The 14,637-nt window shown below is 40.4% G+C and overlaps 1 long non-coding RNA gene across 1 annotated transcript in view; it reads left to right on the top strand.

Moving 5' to 3' along the window:
* Positions 1-386: 386 nt before the first annotated feature.
* LOC120528182 overlaps positions 387-14,637 on the top strand; it is a 72,695-nt gene continuing 58,444 nt past the window's right edge. The window contains exon 1 of the long non-coding RNA XR_005633469.1: positions 387-503. This is a non-coding gene — a long non-coding RNA (uncharacterized LOC120528182). The remainder of the gene's footprint in view (positions 504-14,637) is intronic.

Below are 14,637 nucleotides of genomic sequence, written 5' to 3'. Positions count from 1 at the left end.
ATATGAAGGACAGGTTGGACTTTGCTAGGATACATTTTTTGAAAGCCTGCTCAGTTTTCTTTGGCCTCACTTACTTCAAAATGACATTTTTCCTTCATCTGAGCAGAAGACAGACATAAGGTTTCAATCACCCATCTCAGATGGACAAATCGGGTGATGCTTTGTGAATATTAAGCTTATTTTGTACTTGTGACTGTATAAAATAGAAGTCCCAACTTCCTCCATCTGTAGAGAATGGAAGGTGTGACACATATTTCCAATGCAAGTTTGCTCCTCAGAAATTAATATGCTGATGACTGATGATGTAGAGGAAATATTTGTTAGGAGGGAAAAAAAAAGTTGGCTATTACTGTATGTTCAAAAATATTTTTATGACACACTAACCTTTCAGAGGGAGTTAACCAAAACATTCTGAAATTAAAGTGAGATAACTGATAATATAAAGGCTGCAGCTATCAGAGCACTGCAAAAACAAGTGCAGGGCTAAGTGAAGCAGAAAGCAGGTTTGTTATTCTTTTTATATTCTTTTAAACTGCTCCGATTTCAGATCTGTTGTTGTGGTTTTTCTCTTTCTTACTTTTTGCTTTGTTCTTGCCACTGTGGTTTTCCAATTTTACTGATGCATTTCTATATGGTGGACAAGCCAAGCTTTAGACATTTTCAATCGGTGGTATCCTGCCAGAGACTGCAGGGCATTTGAATGTAACTGGGTGGAAAAGAATGACGTGTGAGACAAATATGGCTTCTCAAAATAATTCCATATTACTTATGTCCGCTGTAAGGATTTACACTGCTAATAGTGAGGGCAGATCAGATTGTTTTCAGTTTTCACAAGTGATAAGAGCCATTTTATTTAGAGATAAAAACTGCACTCTTAAAAAATAATGGTTCTTAAATGGCATTTTATGGTTCTTTACTGGATTATGTAGTTGTGAGGTTCCTGAATAGAGCCATTGTTTCACAATGCACCATTTCATTATGGAAAGGCTTCTCTGCATATAAACTTGGTTCTTTATTCTTTGAAAAACTGATCTGAAATATTTATAATATATTGTAGGCTACCTAGCAGGATACTAATACTTTAAGGAAATCTGGACTTATCCAGTGTTATCGCAAGTCCTTTATTAAATCATGAATTACTGGTATTTCACAAATCTGTTACCATCAATTCATGGTTAACTACTGCATGGAGCCTATTATGGATCCAAATAAATTTGAACCTTCACGTGGTTGCATCTTTTGGGTACCAAAAATGGTTCCTCAGTGGCATCCCTTTGAAGAACCTCTCTGGCACAGCAATACACACAACACTTTGTCTTCTGTGACTTCTCTTTGTCTTTCTGTCTCCACTCCTCCTCTGGCAAGCATCGTCCTCTCCCTCCCGACTCTGGCTCTCTGAATGAATGCAGGCGGCTCCTTTTATGCTGTACCTAAGTGTGCTCCAGGTGGCTTGTTAGCGAGGTCCACAAGCACTCCCAGGTGTGGTGGAAGCCGAACAAAGGAGTGCTCTGCAGCTCCCCCAGTGACCCCCATGTAACCCAACAGGACTGTGCCAAACACAACTCTCCCATTATGGAGCCCTGTGGGAAACCACTGCAACCCAGGGGGACTATCATCTGGTACTACGGGGGAGGAAGTGCCCTGTGCATATCTGCTCTCCTGCCCTTCCTTTAAGAGGGCATCCCAGCCAGGTAAGGGCCTTGGCCATCCATTACAGATGATATAAGGTAATACGCAGTGGTAGTGCTGCTACCTTGTAGTAAGGAGACCAGGGTTCAACTCCCCTAATCTCCCCATGCCTGTGTGGATTTCCTTCCACATACCAAATCCATGCAGCTTAGGTGGCCTGGTGACCTGTTTGTGTTCACCCTGTGACGGACTGGCGCTCTGTTCAGGAATTGTTCCTGCCTTGTGCTCCCTGCTTGCCAAGATAGGCTCCCTGCTCAGGGTTAAGTGGGCCTAGAAAATGTTATATGCTTATATATAGATACAAATGTACATATTTAAATATAAAATATACATGTATTATTTTCATTATTATTAAAGTGGGGGATGGTATTTACTTACCACATGTAGTGAAGATTAAAAGTAGAAACCTTTTTCATGGATGATTCCCTTACATCAGTCTGCACATTGCACATTTTTTGAAACAAATGTCCTATTTTTAGCTGTGTCGTTTCATCTGTCTGAATGCGGCTGCAGCTATAATCTACTCAGCAGGTTATCATTCTGATGCTACCTCTGTCTTTTCGCACACCGAGTCTAAATGACGGAAAGCTCCCTCAAATGACAGAACACTTGCTATTCCAAGCTGCTCCACTCCCACTCCCGTTAAAGACACTTCAAGTGAATGTGGCTCCAGGCTGAAGACTTGGAAGAGGCTGAGTTTTTACAACAGACCTACCATTTACAAATCAAAAAATTCAGACTTACATTGCCAAGCCCTCTTAATCCAATTCAGGGCTGTATCCTGCCAATATCTGGTTCAAGATTTGGAGCCAACCCTGGATGGGGTGTCAGTTGATCACAGGGTACGATTGGCAGGCAGCGGTTAGGGATTTGGGGTTTAAACCACAAGATTACCAGTTTAATCTCCACCACTGAGCAGCAAGTCAGTTAACCTGCCTGTGCTCCAGTTGTAAAGATGGAAGTGAACATCTGATCTCGCAAGTCACCTTGGTTTAATATGTCATCTAAATAGATAGATAGATAGATAGATAGATAGACAGATAGATAGATAGATAGATAGATAGATAGATAGATAGATAGATAGATAGATAGATAGATAGATAGATAGATAGATAGATAGATACTTTATTAATCCCAAGGGGAAATTCACATAATCCAGCAGCTGTATACTGATACAAAGAAACAATATTAAATTAAATAGTAATAAAAATGAAAAAAATTTAAATAAAATTAATGTTAGCATTTACTCCCCTGGGTGGAATTGAAGAGTCGCATAGTGTGGGGGAGGAACGATCTCCTCAGTCTGTCACTGAAGCTACTCCTCTGTCTGGAGATGACACTGTTCAGTGGATGCAGTGGATTATTCATGATTGACAGGAGTTTGCTTAATGCCCGTCGCTCTGCCACAGATGTTAAACTGTCCAACTTTAATCCTACAATAGAGCCTGCCTTCTTAACAAAATATAAATATAAAAATATACATAAGTGGTACTTTAATAATTATTAGGAAGGTAACAAATGCATATGGCCACATTCACACTTTTTGTCCTTCTCTTTGAAATTGTTCTTTGCCTTGCCAAAATAAAATCAATCACCAAATATGAATCACAGTATTGGTTTTGATAACAAATTAAAAGACACACATGGCTATGAATTCAGTTGTGATTTAGTCCTACAGTTACTCGAGGACTTTATCTTTGGCCTCATCTATGAATTTAAAAGCCTTGGCTGATTCCTATAATTCCAAAATACCCCAAGAGGAAAGATTCAGATAGATAGATAGATAGATAGATAGATAGATAGATAGATAGATAGATAGATAGATAGATAGATAGATAGATAGATAGATAGATAGATCGAATTTTATTTGTCCAGGGGGAAATTTATCTTTTTCACAGAAGCTCTTTAAATACATAAATAAGTAAATAAGTAAGTAGGTAAATAAATAAATAAATATACGCACACACTTTAATGTGAACAAAGAAACAAAGCAAAAATTAAGAAAACTCATGACTTAGCTGTCACAGTCACAGTGAGGCATTATGTGGGCATACTGTATTGATGTTGGTATGAAGGAGCTCCAGTGGCGTTTCTTGACACACTTCTGCTGAATACTTTTTGGCTGAAAGTCCTCAGTGTTGTTGTGTCAGAGAAAGGGTGGGCCGCATTGTTCATAATGGTACTCAGTTTTGTTTTAATTCTTTCCTTCACTACGACCTCCGGGGGGCCGTAACTGAGCATGCCCTTTTAATTAGCCTGTTGATTTGGTGGGCCTCTTTTGAAGTGATGTTACCAGCCCAGCACATCACAGAAAATCACACTGGCCATCACAGATTTGTTGAAGATGTGAAGGATGTCATTTCCCACATTAAAGGAGCACAGTCACCTAAGGACAAAGAGCCTGATCTGCCCTTTCTTACATAGTTCCTGTGTGCTCTGTGTGTACTTGTCATTAATACGGACACCCAAGTTCTCTTAGAAATGGACCACTTCTACATCCACTACATGAATAGTTTAGAGGCTCTTTTTGTATAGTGAAAATCAATAAGCAGTTCTTTGGTTTTGCTGATGTTAAGTTGCAGACAATTCTCTTTGCACCAAGAACATTCTCCACCTGACTCCCATACTCTGTCTCCTCCCTTTATCAATTCACCCCATAAGTGCAGAATCATCTGCAAGTGACATGACCTGTGTCAGAAACTCCACACAGAGCCATAGCAAGGTTTGGGGCAGCCAACCATATATTTGGTATCCTGGTATCCTTATAGAGCACTGATGTGCATAAAACAGAGTCCAAATCAGAAATGAGGGAATAAAGAGAAGGTGGAGGCTTTTAAAGGGGAAGATAGGAAGTGAAGTCAGAAGGATCTTCAGCCATAGGCTTGAACCCGGACATGACATCAAAGGGCCAGGAGCCAACAAGGTCTTCCTCCATAAGCTCAGACCCGGAAGTGACGTCAACAGGGCCAGGTGAAATCTCCCATGGATGGTTGCAGGCCAAGGAGAAAAAGAATCAGTGCACTCTGCCACATCCCGGTCTCACTCGGAATTGCTCTTATTCAAGCCCACATAAGTGGCAATGTGTCTGTGGCCAAAAATTCAAAGTCACAAAATAGAGGAATGTAAAAAAGAAACCACAAAGTAAATAAAATAAAGTTAAATAACTGAAAGAAAAATAAGTAATAGATGTGCCAAAATATAGTGGGTTGGCACCCTGCCCAGGATTAGTTCCTGCCTTGTGCCCTGTGTTGGCTGGGATTGGCTCCAGCAGACCCCCGTGACCCTGTATTCGGATTCATCGGGTTAGAAAATGGATGGATGGATGTGCCAAAATAGGAAACAAATTATTCTAAGACACAGAAACTCTAGATAAACACAAACAAACTCTGGGGGCAGCTGGCTGCTTTGTATTAAACAAAGGCAGGGACATATAGAAGAATGTAGACAGGGATACATGAGTGCCATTGTGGTTAGCACTGCCACCTCACCAACCCAAAATATTTGGTTTGAGTCCCCTCTGTGGCCCGGTCGATGTCTCTGTGGAGTCTGCATGTTCTCCCCATGTCGGTTTGGCGTCTTCTCTGAGGGTGCTGTTATTTCTCCCACATCCTCACATGAACTGCTGACTAAATTGGCTGTGTGCGTGTGTGTGTGTTTGTGTGTGGGCATTAGTGATGTCCTGTCCAGACATGGTTTCTCTCTTGTATTCAACATTATGTGAATAGATTCTGCCCACCCCCTCCTTACCCTCAACTGGACGTGGGGTTGTGCGTGTTATTAGATTAGATTAGATAGACCTTTATTAATAGAAGGTGCATACCAGCAGCAGAAACATAAAAGAGCAAGGATACAGACTCACAACAGACCAGTGAATCAATCAACTAATCAATCAATGATTTAAAAAATAAATAAATAAATGTATATTGTGCAGATATTTCAAAATGAACTTAAAGAGCACATTGTTAGGAAGCATTGAGTTGTCTGATAGCAACGGGCAGAAAGACCACTTGGCAAGCTGCAGCGGAATGAGCCTGTCCCTAAAAGTGCTTCAAGAGAGCAAGGAAAGGACGGAGGGTATTTTGCCACCATGTTCTTTTCTACAACAGGTTCCAGTGTGTCCAGGCTTTCCTGATAAGTTTGTTCAGTGATTGAGCCTCTTTTGAGCTCAGGTTGCTTCTTCAGGAGACTGCAGTGTAAATCACCACACTGGCTACTACTGACTGGTAGGACATTTTCAGCAGCTTGCTGCATATATCAAAAGGCAGGAGTCTTCTTAGCAAGTCCAGTCTGCTCTGACTCTCCTTGTACAATGTGACTATGTTGACAGACCAGTCCAGGTTGTTGTTCATATGAACTCCCAGGTTTCTTGTAGCTCAGCACCACTTCTCCCTGAATGGTGAGTGGTTTCAGAGGGTCTTTTGTTATGCTTCAAGTCCACCACCAGCTCTTTTTCTTGCAGATGTTAAGTCAAAGGTTGTCGTCCCTGCACCACAAGAGGGAGTCCTCCACAACCTTCCTATACTCTGACTCATCTCCATTATTAATGCATCCTATGAATGAAGGAGTCACCTAAAATGTGATTGACGCCTTTGACAGTTATTTTTTTTTTTTATTTTTTTTTAATTTATTTATTAATTTTATTACAATCAATACATAGCAATCAAGTTTTTACAAAAAAAGAATTATGCTAAGAACAGATCGATCCCCACCCTTGAGAGAGAGAGCAAGCCAAGCGTGTAAAATTTAAGGCTTTTAAAAATACCTAAATCAACAAATTCTCTGTGCTTTATAAAATCATTTCAAAATATTACTGATTAGATCCTGCCATGTTTTGAAAAAGTCTGCACAGATCCTCTAACTGAGTATTTGATTTTTCCAATTTTAAATAATATAACACATCAGTTTCCCACTGACTTAATAGAGGAGAGTTTGGGTTCTTCCAGTTTATCAGAATAAGTCTGCGTGCCAACAGTGTAGTGAATGCAATCACAATTTGTTTGTCTTTCTCCACTTTAAGACCCTCTGGAAGAACCCCAAACACAGCTGTTAATGGGTTAGGAGGGATTGTGAGTCCAAGACTGTCTGAGAGGTAATTAAAAATTTTTGTCCAGAATAATGTTAATTTGGAGCAGGCCCAGAACATGTGGCCTAGTGAGGCTGGGGCTTGGTTGCAACGTTCGCAGGTTGGATCATGCCCTGGAAACATTTTGGAGAGTTTTAGTCGAGACAGATGTGCTCGATATATAATTTTGAGTTGTATAATTGTATGCTTTGCGCATATGGAGCTTGAGTGAATTCTCTGCATTGCTACTTTCCACTCCTTTTCTGATATATTAATTGAGAGGTCATTTTCCCAGTGTCCTCTTGGATCTTTGAAAGTAAGGGATTGTAAAAGGATTTTATATATTGTAGAGATGGAGTCTAACTCCTTGAAATTGAGCAATAATTTTTCCATCGTGGATGAGGGTGCAAGATGAGGAAAATCTGGAAGGTTCTGTTTAACAAAGTTCCTGATTTGAAGATAGTGAAAGAAATTTGTAGCTGGAATGTTAAATTTGGAATGTAATTGTTCATAGGATGCAAAGACGTTGTCTATATAAAGATCTCTAAGCAAGTTAATTCCAAATTTTTTCCAGATATTAAAAACTGCATAAACTGCAAAACCTCACAAACATATGCCTTTGACAGTTATTAATGGACAATGTTATTTTTCCCATGGAGTAACCTTAAATTACTTGAATACCTCCATTAAATCAACATATATATCTACTGATATTACTTTAAGACTATACTGGCTATGATTTATTATCACTAAAATTTGCAATGACTATTTAGAGCTGTTCACCTTTTTGCCACTAGATGGTGCCAGCCCCTTACACACTGACATCAAGTGCACCATTTTAAAATTGAGCTTTTACTTATTATTACTTTTATATAGTGCTCTTCCCTGGGTGTTGGTCTTTCCACAACTCTGTAATTACACTGCATTAACAGCAGATTGTGAAGTCATACAACAATCTCACAGGTGACCACACAAATGACATTAAACTCAGTTATACATACTGTAGGACTTTCAGTTTGACTAGCATGAACAAATCAATTTATCATTATAACTGATCTTCCCAGCACGCACTTGAACAGGTGGATTTTGCCCTGTCCATTATGCACAGCAATTCAAGTAAGCACTGTGTTTATTCAGTTTTGTCATTGAACCCATAACCCTCATCTGTGGTAATGAAACCAAAGGCTTGACAGTACAGAGTACTAGCTGAAATACCCAGTGTTGCCCAGGAGGAAAATAAAGTGTTTTTTTTTTTTTTTTTGAGAAAAATATTATTTAAAAATAAAACACAACTTTAAAAATAAAAATAAAGTAACAAAGAATGAAGACTCACTAATGTGCTTGTCTTGCGGTCTTATATGTATGTTATCATTCAGTTGACACTCGGAACCGGCCAACTCTATTTAATGTCAAAAGCAATACGGGCACAGTGGAGGTGCGCAAACATAAAGAATGCTGGCAGTCACCTCCGGTTCGCCCTCTGGTGGTCGTTCTGAGTTTCAACTGGATGATAACATACATACAAGACCACAAGATCATCCCCCACCCTACCCAGAACGGGGTGGGTTAGGATTGATTTTACCTAACAGTATTTTTAGTTGACCAATGTGGAACATGTGTACCAAGTTTTATGAAAATCGCTCCAGCCATTCAGAAGTGATGCCGGAACATACATACATACATCCACACATTCTTTGACTTTTATATATATATAGATGAACTGCAGACGTGGATATCCAGTCGGACTTTAACTCCAGGTTATTTGTTTCAAATTGGAATAAAAAAAGTCAATCAAGGACTTGTGGTCACAAGGGATTTCCTGTTTAATGTTACAGGCGTCTGAAAGACAAAAGAAAAGAAACAAACAATAACAAATTTTGATAGACACCATCAATAACACTTTGCAGGTGTGATGGATGTCCGGCAAGAGTTGCCGACCCTCACCCCCAGGCCGCCAGGAGGAGCTATCCTGACAGCATGGATGTGCCCCGAGATCCAGCAGGGCCTCATGGACTATGTAGTTTTTATGCACAGCCCTGCTGGATACTTTGGGGACCACAAGGAGTCGCTGTAGCGAGGCTCGTAGACTCTTATGTGTCCTATAACCTGGAAGTGCATCCTGGTCATGTGAACGGGAGGAATGACGTACTTCCAGGTTGAAGAGAAAGACTTTACCCTGACCCGGAAGTGGTAAGAACTTGTGGACTGTGGGGCAGGAACACCTCCGGGTCAGGGGGTATAAAAGGACTCTGGGAAAGCCCAGACACTGAGCTGAGTTGGGAGGTAGGGTGGCTAAGCATCTGGGGGATGAGGATTGTGTATTGTTTAATTGTTTATTGGGAATTGTGGAGAGGAGCGTGCTTTGTGCACTTTATTATTATAATAAATCCTATTATTGGACTTTTACCTGGTGTCTGATGTGGTGTCTGAGAGTACAAGGAATTGGTGCCTCTATGGGGAGCCTTGTCCTCCTGTGATGTTGGTCCATGAATGAACACCAACTTGTTTAAGTACCGTTGAGTCCAGAAGGGGTGCGGTTTCTGCTGTTATAACCAAAGTGATGTCAGATATCTTCTGCTGCTTTCTCCTCTTCCCTACAGATGACAATGGATATGTACTTAATAATGACTGTGTTACCCCCTTAATTCTCACTCCATGATTCTCTTCAACAGAGCCTGTAGAAATTTCCAGTGCTCGCATATCTGACAATTACATATGAATTTATTTCTATCAGTCTGGTGAAAGACAACACAAGAGAAGTTTAACACACTAAATTCGGCTGCTTATCTTAGCAGAACTGGAATCCTGGTTGGTCACATACTTTCATACCCCTGCGCGCACTTCTTTTTGGCCAATTTGGAGTCCACCATCCAACTCATGAGCATGTCTTTGAGGTGTGTGAAACCCATCTGAACACAGGGAGAACATGCAGATCCCATGAGGCAGTAGTAATAAAAACTGCACCTTGTGACACCCCATGAAGTTAATCTGCTTTTACTTTAGTAGGATGGGCTAACTCCTGGGTTGCATGGTGATACAATGACTGTTTGTTCACAGCTCAGGTAATTTGTTTTCAGGTTTGTACGACGCCAAGCAGATACACAAAAGATGACATCAAATTGTGAGTTTGTTTTCTTTAGTATGACTTTGTCAGAAACAGGAACGCCATGCGTTACTGAATCCAGTTAATTCAATTCAGGACAGTAACCTCTTCTTTTGACACTGGCTGCAAGACAGGAACTCAATTCTAGAGAGGCACCAGAGACTTCATGAGACGTTGTTCACTGTGGCCTGAAACCTTCAGGTACTGTTCTGTTATAAACGTGGGGCAGTGCGCAATGCAAGTGAAAGGCCTTTTGCAATGGAGCACCACAATTGTGTGCCACTTAGCACTGCAGTGCACAGCAGAATGTGAATTGGGGCAGGGAGGCCATCTATCTGCCTAATGTCTGCACATTATCTTCTTAAGCTTTGTGTGACACTTTCCCTCCACAGCCAAGAGCCATGAAGCCATGTTAACTATAACATACATTTTCTACTCTGAACATGAAGTAGTAGTCATAGTATTGGCATGTGAACAACACACAGTGAACTTACATATCCAATTAACATTAACTTCTCACCACTCTCCAGCTCCATGATAAACCAGGAAGTGTTAAAATACACAACTTGATTTTATACCTGCTATTATACAGAGAGGGGGCGGCATGGTGGCATAGTAGGTAGCGCTGCTGCCTTGCAGTTAGGAGACCCCGGTTTGCATCCCGGGTCCTCCCTGCGTGGAGTTTGCATGTTCTCCCCGTGTCTGCGTGGGTTTCCTCCCACAGTCCAAAGACATGCAGGTTAGGTGCATTGGCGATCCAAAATGTCCCTACTGAGTGCTTGGTATGTGTGTGCACCCTGCGGTGGGCAGGCACCCTGCCTGGGGTTTGTTTCCTGCCTTGCACCCTGGGATTGGCTCCAGCAGACCCCCATGACCCTGTAGTTAGGATATAGCAGGTTGGATAACGGATGGATGGATATTATACAGAGCACATACATTGTGTCGGAGGTGAAGCATTTGGTATCTGCTGATTTCCAGTCTTTTTTTTCTGTTGTACTGTTGAACATTCAAAAGCCAGAGATCAAGATACTGTTGTGCCACAGTGTCCTCCATTAGTCTCTAATGAAGCTAAACTTGTTTAAATTTTCTATTTTGTCCTGCTCATTACAAAATTCCTGATTACTTAATTCCACTTCTACAATGATAATGTACTGTAAAAACCTCATAAATAATTTAATTGCAATTCACTGAAGCACTGCCCATATGAAAAATAAAATGTAATTAACTTCTTTAAAAGTTTAATTTTAAATTTACTTTGGGGCCTCACAGATCCTGAGCCCTGCATCTGCAGTAAGTCCTGGCTTGGTCCCTGTCTGCATGGAGTTTCCTTGAGTGCCCAAGGTGTCCTACAGAATGTCAGAGACAAACAGGTTATGCAGACAGGTGACTCTGGAGAACACGCAAACTTCACATGCAAACAGACTAAACCGATCATTGATCCAATGTTGGGAGGCTGTAGCAGGACCCAGTGCCTCCGTCTGCTTATTCTTTTTCATGTAAACAAAAAACGCAAAGATGTCAAACGAAAAGGTCCCTAAAGTAAATTGGATGATTCCCTGCCTGTTTTGTCAAGAATTAAGCAAGTCTCCAGTGAGTCGTGGGTTAGGTAGGTATTTACAATGTGGTACGTTGTTCAGTTCATCCCGCAGGCATGGGAAGTAGCCCTTAATGACCACGGAGAATCTGAAATCCACAGAAGGTGAAACACGTGCCACTTGGCTGATGTCTGGGGTTTGTCACATTCAGAGGTTCCTCAGGTGAAGACCAAACAGGATATTCTTACAATGATTAAGAATGTGTCCTAAGTGGCCTGAAGAGAAGTGACCATTTACTAATCTTCTGTGGATGGATGGTCATATTTTAGATTATATTGAGAGTGCTAAGCATGAAGGGAACTTGATTGCTTTCCACAAAATGAAAATCATGGTTTCAAGTGTGCAGTAGAGTTCCATTATGTCAGCGTTCCTCAACCTTTAAGTATTTGCGACCGAGTTTTCATAACAGTTTTAATGCTAACATTTTTTGAAATGTAGATGCATATTTTATTATACCTACTTAACTTTTATCGACATTTATCTAACTCTATATTTATTGTTCTAGTATCAGAATGTAGTTTAAGTTAATTTGTTTTGGTTTCAACAGATGTTTTTTTCATATTTTTGATTCTTGTTTTCTTTTTTTCACATCTTCATGCCCCCCCTTTTTGTTACTTCGCGCCCCCCTAGGGGGGCCTGCCCCACAAGTTAAGAACCACTGCATTATGTGCATCATCTAGGGGTCCCCTTGCTGAGAACGTGCTGGCCTTGTTCGTATACACTTTACTTCCACTTGCATTCCTCCTTCAGTACAATCCTTTCCATTTTAATTATTTTCTTCTGCTCACCCTTTCCCAATATGTCCTTCCATTCCACTCCTTCCTTGTCCTCCTCTTTCCTGCCCCTTCCATTATTCTCTCCTGCCAATGCCTTGCATTTGTCATTTTAGTTTTCTTCTTGGTTAAACATCTGATAAAAACATGGATAGCAAACAGAATACAGCAAAAAGAAAACAAACTTAACACAAAGACAGTGTGCGTTCGTTAATTTGTTGAAGTTGTGCATTATCTCTTGTTGACATCCACCACAGCACTGCAGATTCTAGACTACCTCAGTTTTCACTTCCCTAAAAATTCAGCATGTACACATGTACACATTACATGCATGTACACTGTAGGATTTGGGAGTTCCTCCTCTGCAAAGTTCCAATGAAATAAGCAGTCAAATCTTTGCTGGCTCCCATGACAGCGTACCTGTATAGTTTGATCCTCCACATGTTTAGCTTGACAAATGTTTCCATGTACTTTTATTATTATTTGGCGAATGCGTTTATCCTAGGTGACTTAAAATATTTGAGATACAATTGGTTAAGTTAATTTTTCCAGTTGGAGCACAGGTAGATGAAGTGACTTGCTCGTGGTCACACTCTGTCCATAGTGGGATTTGAATGCACATCTCCAAAGCCTTAACCACAATAACTCACTACCTGAGCACTTTTCAAGTATGGCCATTGAGTACTTCATACAACACTGGTTCTAAGGACTGTGATGTAAGGGGGGTTTAGGATTTTATATTGTCCCTGATGTTCCAGGCCTCACAACATCCAGTTGTATTATACAGATGACAAAATCGGTGGTTTAATCTAAGAAAAAAAATATATAAATAAAATGAGCAACAAAATAAATGAAACTACTTAAATGTGGTTTTCAGGGGATTATGGGTATGTGAGAGACTACTATTCTAGCTGTGTTCCTTAGTATTAGAGCTGCTATTTATGTCAGCAGAATGGTCACCAAAGGTCAAGATGAGCTGTCACCTTGAGTACCCAACTTTTGTGGTCAGATTCATGTAGTGTGGACAACAGTGTGGATTTATAAATCACAGTTCAGTGCTGAAGAAGCAGAGGGAGCAACAAACACAGCAATCTATAAGCACCTACACAATCTGTGATCCTTCGACCCGATGTATTGTATAATTTGCAAAATGCAAATGACAAGTTGTGGTTGCTACAGCAACAGCTTGTTAACAACCCATGTTGATTAAGATGGTTTTAGTCATAACAAGTGCTTTAGCCACTCTTTGGTCTTTTTTGAAGAACGCAGCACACAGCTGGTTATGTGCTTACCGCCTTAATGCCTGGAGTGTGAATCACCAGATGTTATAAAAAACAGCAGGGCTAGGAGGCAGAATAAGTCTGTGCTGTTTAAAATATGAATGAGTGCAGTTTAATCTAACGTGACCTCATTAAAAAAAATGAAGGAAAAATCTACTCATGCAGGTGGGTGTCATTGCATTCAAGTCTGGATCCTGCTTTGCATTAAATGCGTCCTCCAAAAACCATGAAAGGGAAAATGCAGGTTAAGCAAATACATGGATGGATGAATGGATTCAACAAAAAAGGGCAAAAGTATTTCTTCCTTTTTTTAATACTAGGTTGTTGTACTATGTCAGCCATTATGGATGTAATGAGAAGTCGAGCAAAATGACTGATTTGATTGGCTGACTAAAAAGATTACAATATGCAAGCTTTCGATTGCCTGAAGAAGGGGCCTGAGTTGCCTCGTAATCTTTTTAGTTAGCCAATAAAAGGTGTCATTTTGCTTGACTTCTCATTCCTCTTTTTAACAAATTCTGCCATTATTGTCAGCGCCTAAAAGCAGATTGCCTAGGTCATCCTTGTCTGTTGTGACCAAATTTGGAACTCCCAAAAGTTTACCTTCTCCAGGAATGATATGGACTGGAGTTTTTGTTTCTCTCTCTCTTTCAATGTCAACTGGTCATATCTCAGTTATAATGGACTTCATACTTTCATGTATGTCAAGTTGAAATGGTTTTACGGTAGGTTTGACACAATTTTCAAACCATATGTATTTAAATCTTGTATACTTGGTCAATTTTCGGTTGATGAATTGTAGCTGTGCATCTATGTGTGCATTGTGAGCCACGTTAATATTGGCAGCAAAAGGCACAAGGCAGGAATCGAGCTTATTGCCAGTCTATTGCAGGGCTCATTAGCAATCCACCTACCAGCCACGTCTATGGAGTGTGGGAGGAAAGCAGGATACTGATGTTGGCACAGGATGAACATGCTTACTTCACACAGGCAATAAAGAGCAGGACTCAAATCCTGGAGGCTGGATCACTGTGCCAATGTGTTGCCAAACCATTGCAAATATAATAAACAAAAATGGCACGGTAAACACTTGGAAATACAACTTTCTATGTTTCCATGTGCACATTTCATATAA

This window comes from Polypterus senegalus, chromosome 1, assembly GCF_016835505.1.
Source record: "Polypterus senegalus isolate Bchr_013 chromosome 1, ASM1683550v1, whole genome shotgun sequence".
In the NCBI taxonomy this organism is placed as follows: domain Eukaryota; kingdom Metazoa; phylum Chordata; class Cladistia; order Polypteriformes; family Polypteridae; genus Polypterus; species Polypterus senegalus.
The sequence above is the reverse complement of the archived record's forward strand: the minus strand, read 5'-3'. Positions and strand labels throughout refer to the sequence as shown.